Source organism: Chaetura pelagica, unplaced genomic scaffold (assembly GCF_000747805.2).
Source record: "Chaetura pelagica isolate M959 unplaced genomic scaffold, ChaPel_1.0 scaffold425, whole genome shotgun sequence".
NCBI lineage: Eukaryota > Metazoa > Chordata > Aves > Apodiformes > Apodidae > Chaetura > Chaetura pelagica.
This window is the reverse complement of record NW_009953205.1, coordinates 5,255,073-5,263,912: the sequence shown is the minus strand read 5'-3', so window position 1 is coordinate 5,263,912 and position 8,840 is coordinate 5,255,073.

Sequence of the window (8,840 nt, the reverse complement as noted above, 5' to 3'; positions counted from 1 at the left end):
AATTTATGGCATCATTCTCCTCTCTGAACAAACAACTGTTCCGTCCCCGCCAATTACAAGGCACAAAGCTGACTGCTACATGCAATGTCAAATTTACACTGGCGCCTTTTATCAGGATTTCCTTTCATATTGCTCTCTGAGCAGTGACTTTGTAAGGAGATTAACTGCATTATGTGCCACACATTAAACAAACTCACATGTATACAACACAGCTTTTAAGAGGTTTCTCTTTTCCCCAGGATGGCCCTTCCTGTCTTTAAAGGTCTTGATTTTTAGCACCCTGTCCCTCAAGTACCAGTCCACTACCACAATCAGTAGAGAGACTAGTTCCAGATAGATCCAGTATCCATCTACAGTGCCAATAAATCAGGTGGACATAGCTTTATTATTCCTATTTAATGGAGAAATTGCTGATCAGCTCTACTTGTTATTGAAGATAAAAGAAAGAGAAAAAATAGTGGAGACTGACAGTCAAGACAAGGCACACATTTCCTATCTTCTAAAGAGAAGTTCCTTTAATGAGTTAATTTAATTTTTTCTTAACATTTGTTCTAGGTTTTTTAAAAGGCTTTTCTCATACTGATTTCTACAACTTATAAAACACAAAACCAAAGAAAAAACAGACAAAAACAAACTACAAGTTTCCCAAACACAGTGCAACCCAGAGCAACAGCATTGGCAACTTCTCATTCATTCAGTGGCATTAATTTGGTCAAACAGATGTTTTCCAAGGGACAATCTACAGACAATTTCTGTAAGCACCATCTTTCATGAGACTGCTCAGAGAGGCAATTTGTTACAGAAATGGATCCACAGGGCTGTGATCCTAGTACTGGGGGAGTTGGGACATGGATGCACTTTGTTCCCACAGACCTACCTGGTCTAGGGCAGTGACATCCAGTGAGGGGTAACCTGGGTGGATTCAGAGACAATTCTTCACCTTCAAATTGCATGTGGCTTTCCTGGCTTTTCAAGGACTAAGTGGATTCTCTGTAATAGATTACTCTGTTTCCTGCTCACATACATACAGCAGTGTCATCTCCCAGACCAGGCAGGACCAGCTCCCACTGCCCATCCATTCCTGTCTTCCCTTGCCTTTTTGCGAGACTGTAATGTCTTTTCTCTCAGCTTCCTTTGTTATCTATCCCATCTCTGCCAGCACCTGCACTGCTTTTCCCAATTTCTGTTGCCCTCTGGCACATTCTTTGCCTTATCTTTCTGTCTTTACCCCTAGCATCCCTGAAAGTTTCAAGTCTTTAATTCTCTGTCTATCAAAGCTACTAAATAAGGCTCTAGAGAATGACTGACCTTGTCATACAGGTCTGAAAAAAGAGAATTTTTAATTTATCTTTTAAATAGTATTATTACTCATTCAGCTAATGGGAGACAGATCAAATATGCTTCTCTTTTAGTAGGAGTTGAAATAATTTAAATGATGTAATTGTCCATCCTTTTTCTGTGCAAATAAGAAACCTGCATTCAAGCAACTCCATGTTCAGCTGTTTTTCCAGCTGGAAAGATGGAAGAAAATCAAAATATCCATTCACTTTCTGAAGAGGAAGCAACCAGGCTTTACACAACATAAATTAGTTTATCCAGATCTAGTATTTGATATTTAATGTAGAAGCTGATCCAGGATCTTGGCTTCATACAGATGAAAGGCTGCATGCTCATATATTGCTGAGCCAATCCTCTAGGATATACTAGGACTGCATATATGGAAACTATTTCTATATGAGCAAAATAAAGATAAATAAAAACTGCAAGCCTAAATGCAGTCACTAGCTGAACAGCTTCAAATGGACATTATCCAGGTAACAAAATGATGGAAAAGCATCCATGAGGACTGAAAAGTTATTTAAGTAAGGCTGCACAGGTTTCATATAACCAGAAATATCAAGGTTTCTTCCTCCAGTATTCCCCACTCTCATGATGCTGACTTCTGCTATTACAGATTTTTCTTTGCCAGGAAAGGAAAAGGAAGGAAAGTTTCCTTTTCCCCATAAACTTGTTATTGTTCTGGACACACAATTCTCCCCTGGCCCTGACACTGTAACAGTAGAAAGAAGCTGATAACTGTGTACCATCCTTGTCCAGTCCCAAATTGTACTGACTGCTAGTTGCTCTGGTTTAGAGAAACCTGTCAGGCAATTAGAGAACAGAAACCATATAACTTGTGTGGTCACTCAGGAAATATGCATTATTTTCTGTATGAAAATTACCACCATGCAAGCATCACAGGTCTCAGAGTGGAATCAAAGTAGTACTTGCTTCTTTCTATGGATATTTATTTTTAAAAATGGTGATGAAAACAAAAGGTGTGACCTTGAAGAGCACTGATATACAGAGCAGAATCTGGGCATCTAATTGTCACAATCTCTTACTACTTAAGTTATTAAATGGTCTAAGTGTATAAACCAATAGTATCATGACCAAATTCAAGAACAACAGCAGCAACATAGACCAGATGCCTTGGTCCAAGCCCATCCAAGAGGAAGCTACTGAGTACTGAGGCAGGACTTCATAGTACCTGTCTCTCAAATTACAACTTTAATGTTAGATGAAGTTGTTTCACTACAAAAAAACACTACTTTAGTATCACTAACATAGGAACAACTTCAGCCACAAAGCTGCTGTATACAAACAGAAAAATAGTTTTGAGGAGCAGCTCATCTGGATTTTCTATTTTGTTAAAATATGTCAATATAATTTATTTAGAATAATTTCTCAAAAGTGACTGAGGTAGCCTGGAATTCAGACTGTCAAATGATGGAATATTTGCACCAAAATGTTCCCTGGAAAGAGACCAATTAAATTAAAATTTCACAGTTACTAGAGCAGTTCTTTAAAAGAGCTGGAGCAAAACACTACCAGCTCCCCATATATGTATGTATACACACACACAGGAGGAGACTTATTTGCCTTCCAGTCTGAATTATCCTACTATCCTATGGCACAGAGTCTCAAAGGCAAGACAATGCTCACTCCTTACAAAACAGTATTTCAGAGTGCACCATTTGCCCTCTCAGAGTGACAGGAAGGGGACACCCATTCAGAGTGGGAGTAGCAATCAAGGAAAAGGAGCACACCAACCCCCCTGAAAGCAATAAAGCACCCCTGTTACCCAAACATCTGCATCATGCTGAGGTCACCAGGAGCAGAAGTGAGGGTGTGGCTTGGCCAGGACCAGCTGCAGTGACAGCAATGGGGCCCGTTAGCTTCTGCTCACCTGCTACAGCCCCATAGTGGGTTTGTGCATCCTCATGGCTCAGAGTGAGTACTGCTGCAGGTGACTTCACCAAGTTTCTTGCTCCACTTCTGTTTGCAGGTTCAGGTATGCCTACACATCTGCTGACACAGGGCCACATATTTCTGATATTTTCATTTGTTGCAATATTGCATACATGGTAAATACATCCATCCTGCTGCAGTAAATCATCATTTTACAATGAATATATACTTAGATTATTACTGTAATGCTGATGTATCGAACCATTAGTATAAAAAAGGAAGCAGGTGATAAAAATGATACAAAGACTCCCATAAAGTGAGAAACAAAAACCAAACTACTGTAGCAAACATTAGCACTGAGATAAGTAAATTAGTGATTATTCTGGAGATAAATTAGTGGGTAGATGGGAGTACATAAAGTACACGTCGCTGCTGGTATCTTTTTCAGTTGGGAACTGAGAGATGCATTTCCAAAATCTATGTAGCATCAGTGCAATAATATGGATGGATATTTAAGACTAGGCTATGACCATGACTCTAAGGCAATTGCTTTCCATAGAAGTCAGCACACCAGCAAATTTCATCCTTATTAACTTTGCTGCTTTTATACATCGCGCTAATTAAAACCCCTACCATAAAAGTAGCTCTCAGATACTTTGCACAGAGTAAATATGCTGTGGGAATCTGGTATAACTGCAAATTTGCCTGTAAGTAGAAAACAGTCAGTGACCCTGAAGAGATCAATTTTTAGGCAGCAATACAAGGTATTCATGGAACAGAGAGATTAGCTCTTCTGAGCATTTTAAGACTCCCAGCAAAAACAAGTCTTCAGAGAAAGTGCATATGCAAAGTGGCTTAGGAATCCAGATCTAATATATGGGGAAACTCTCAAAGCAGGCCATTTATTTGACATAATTGTGCGAACATCCCTTTAAGCTGTGCAAACCAGAAAGATCATTTCAAAATATTAACTTATTTCTTGCTATCAACAACAATGCAATTAATTCCCCTCAATAAAGATTGTTTTTGCAAAAGAGCAATAAGGTGCCTCTGCAGGGGGCATCATTATCGTTAAATAATCACACCCCAGGAGACGCAAGGCACTCTGCTGCACCATGTACGTTTTAGCACTCCAGAGTATGATTAGTCTGTGTTAACCACACCCCAGCCTAGCTAATTGGGAAAAAGAAGTCTATAAACCAAGGAGATTTCTGTATGAGTTTTATTATACTTTTGGAAGTGACAGTGAAAACAGGAAGTTTCTTGCCTGTTCACCAGAAAAGGTGGCCAGGCCAGGCAATGTCTTCCCAGGGCTGCAATGGAGGCAGAAGGAGCCTCCCATTAATATTTGCATCCTCAAATATCACGTGAGCAGATCCCCATGCATTAGAAGCAGTTATGGCTTTGGGATGCTCTGTTTTCCTATAAAAAGCAAAACAGGCCCAGCTGTCCTGCACACATGTGCAGGAAACCAAAGGCAGTATTTTAATGAATTTTCTGCTTGTGGTCTGCTGGATGTTCTAAAAGTCACATTGGGCAGTCTGCTGTGATATATGGCAAATTTTTGGAAATTGATGGATTAAAAAAAATATATACCTTCAGAACAATTATCTATGGATAATTGCTTTTCATGGTGCAGTAGTTGCCCTGTGGACTTGGCTCTTTCTGTTTAAAGCAGCAGTCTTTACCACAGAACACATCCTGGAAATGAGATACTCCTATTGTGAGTGGAAGTTATGATTATCACAGAATCACAGAATCTTAGGGGTTGGAAGGGACCTCGAAAGATCATCTAGTCCAACCCCCCTGCCAGAGCAGGATCACCTAGAGCACATCATACAGGAACATGTCGAGGCAGGTTTTGAATGTCTCCAGTGAAGGAGACTCCACATTGTTTCTGATGTTTACATAGAATATATATACTCTATTATACTATATTATGCTCTAGATCTGTATATTTTCCCTTGCTGAAAAGATTTTGGAAAAAAATTATGAAAGAATCCTGGTTTGTACACAGCTTGATTGAGAATAAAGCAGAAACCAGCTGATCGTTGTGGAGATTAAATTCAAGCCTGCTTTGACAGCCTCAGGCATGACTTCAGAGACAACCATACAGGCACAGCATCAGCACTGTATATCTAGAACCATGTGCAAGGGTAAAGGAGCTCAATACCTTTTCCAGGATGAGTCAAGCCTCACTAGAGATGTGCCAGCCCTTTTCTGGGATACTACTTGACTCCCATTATTTTCTGCAGGTGTCAGGGAAGGGGAACTGCAATGGAATGGTGCTCTTTAAAGAGATGGTGGAGACACCATGGAGATGTTCCCCTTGTATGCTGAGAGCAGGCGTCCAGGACAAGGCCACATAACCAGTGATGAAGAAGATGCCATAGTCCCTTGAAAACTGAGAAACCATGACCACAAGAAGTTATTACTACATGCAAGTCCTCCAAGGGAATGGTATGGCTGGTGGACCTGCAGGGAGGTAACTAGTGAACATAATTAGATGCTTGTATAACTACTTTGGCCTCTCTGGTTTTGGTGCTGTCATCCATTTCCTCTCAACAGTTTAACGAAGAGATTGAAATTTTTCTGTAGGAGATACAGGCCAGGTGCACCAAGTCTTAACTAAGTGCCCTTGTTTCTCCTCAGCAGCCAAGAATTTCACTGGGTGTGGAGGTGCTGTTAAAGCTGACTTAGCAAAGCTTCTCCCACTTAGTGATCAGACCCAGTTAAACAATGGCTGTTCAAGAGAATAAAACAAAAATAAGAAAGGAATTAGAGACACAGGAATTCAAAAGAACCAAGCAATACCTTATGCATGGAGCAAGCAATACACCTTTTGTTAACATGGGTTATTTGATAATCAATATTTAAAAGCAATTTTATCAGTAAGCGCAACTGATACTTCATGACTATGTATGTGTAGCTGGTAAGCTATAGATTTATAAATATGAGGGTTATCATGACTTCAGTGTAGCAAGGCACAGCCGTTTTAAAATTGAAATTGTCAGATTTTATCAGTTATCTCTTTCCACAGGATAATGTAACTTTACAATTACTTAGCTTATAAAGAGCTAATTTCATTCAGTTTCCAATAAATACTTTCAAAATAGGAGTCTACCGCAAGATTTCTTGAGTGGTCGAATCAGGAACAATAATGGCCATACAGACTTTGAAGGAAAGTTTTGATAATGAGATTAATACCTGCAGGCTTCCCATGCAAAGATTTAGTTTTATAAGCAATTAATAATAACCTCTTTTCTCTTTTTTGTGTATTACAAAAGAAAATAAGTTATTGATTTCAACTGCAAAAATAACTATTTGCATAACATCGTTGATTGCATGTTCTACCAGCACAATCAGAATTAATTGGAGCAAAATATTTTATTATTTTTAAATGGGTAATTATTTTATATATTTTAGCATTTGTATCTGATTGGAACAGTCTGTTTACTAGCAGTGTTAGGAGTACAGATCAGATCCACGCCATGGTATAAGGCCTTCCTGTTGGCACCTCTGTACTGACTTGTGGGTAGACCTCTCAAAGCTTTCCTAAACTTTAAACATTCTGGGTATTAGCATCTATCATTCAGAATTAACAGATTTGAGAAACGGTGTTTTAAAAACCAAACTGTTGCCAGGACCAGACTGTGCTCCCTTAAGATTTCATGTTTCACAGTTGGCAGCAAGCTTCAGGAGCAGCACTTTCAGGATCTCTCTTCTTTACCCAGTGACATTTTTTTGAAAGACACTAACTACTTTATTTTTTACCCAACTCTCCCCTGCTGAATTTGGTTGGAATTGGCTTTTTGAATGAAATTGTTCTAGGGAAAAGAGGCAAGGACACAGACATGCAGTCTGCTTTCCACAGCAGAAGCTCACCTCACTTTTCCCAGCTCAGTCATCATCAGAACATTTGGGTTTGTTTTCTGTCTATCTGGGTTATGGATAAGTTTTGGACTGTCACCAGTTCAGGAGAGGGATTTCACCTGATCCATTTTCTCATGTTTGTTTTCCCTGAACAACCACCAGGTGAAAAAGATGCAATCAGTGATTTAACCAGAAAATCTCCAAATGTTCCCACAGCAATTACCATAAAAATAAGAAGAAGGACAGAGAACATGTTCATATGTGTCTGGGGAGATTCACGGACATTAAGTTTTAAGCATAAGTACTATTTAGGACTATTTGGTGCTCCAGTATTTGAATGGCTAAACTTACTAATATGAAAAAGCATTTTAAACTCAAACAACCATAGCAGGTTTTTGAATTTCAGCTGGTTTGAATATTTGAAATCCCTGATAGGCTGGCTAGTCACCCAACATGAACAGAAACAAAATAAAATGACATGGACAAGTACATGTGCAGATTGACTACAGACACAGAAAGCACAGAGAGGGAAAAAGCAGTAAGGAATTAAAAGGAAAAATTCTAAACACCTAATAAATTTGAGAATTTGATAAGCATTTCACACAGATGAAAGAAACAAAATATGGCAACTAAATTATGCATTCAGAATTGTATGCTTAACTGGAATACTTCACACTTGGATTTTGGTGAATGCCCCTTTTAATTCCATTGCAGATGTTCGTATTCATAACACGGACTGTGCCCAAATTTAGCCAATATCATACTGCTTTTATATGTATGCTACAGATATCAAATGCCTACAAAAAAGGCCAGAGTTAAAAAGTAGAGAATATAAACTGGACTGTGAAAGAGGAAAAGGAAAAGAGATTTAATCATTTTTAGAAACACCAGTTCTTAGAAAAATCGCTATTAGCAAATTAGCAGTTGCTTCTTCAAATAATAAGACTTTTAATCAATATGCAAAAAAAATAATAATCAATTTAATCTCATTTCTATTCTTTTTCCTTTTGCCCTCATATTTTCTGTACAGTAATTCATGTTTCTCAGCCCACTGTGTAGCTATGAACCGAAATCAAACATTCAGACACTAAATGAAGCTGCAGTTTGTATTTATAATGCTCCTATAACTATGTGTATATATATATTATACAATCTCAATCTCTGTTAAAAAAAAAAGAAAAAGAGGCATTTCAATAGAAAGAGATCATTTTATTAAAAAATCATGAATGCAACTGCACTCATTCAACCTTAGAAATGTTTTGATGGCTTTTCAGCACTGCAATATATTTAGATGGGAATATGTCATTAATATAAACAGCAGAATAGAAACTATTAAACTAACACAATTTAAAACTGAGCAAACCTGAGTATTTGATTAAAGTTTTTGTACATTCTGTACACTTGAACAGGTAACACAGAAGCATAATATTTTTGTTGATTTTTAATTTGTAGAAGTATTACACTTGAAAAGCTAAATTTTCAATGGTTTGTATTTAGAAATTAGAAATCTGGTCCTGTAGGAGCCGCTTTAGTCTGATTTTACTAGTGTATTGTGAATTTCAAGAGAACTCTCAGAGAAAAAGCAGTAACGAAGCACACTGCAGGAACCATCTCTTTTGTAACAAAGCAACTCTAAATGTGCTGAGGTTGAGTCTGTGTGTGTTTGGTAACTAACTTTCAGTGATAGACAAAATCCAAATCCATATACATTTAATGGATACCAAATTTTCTTGAAG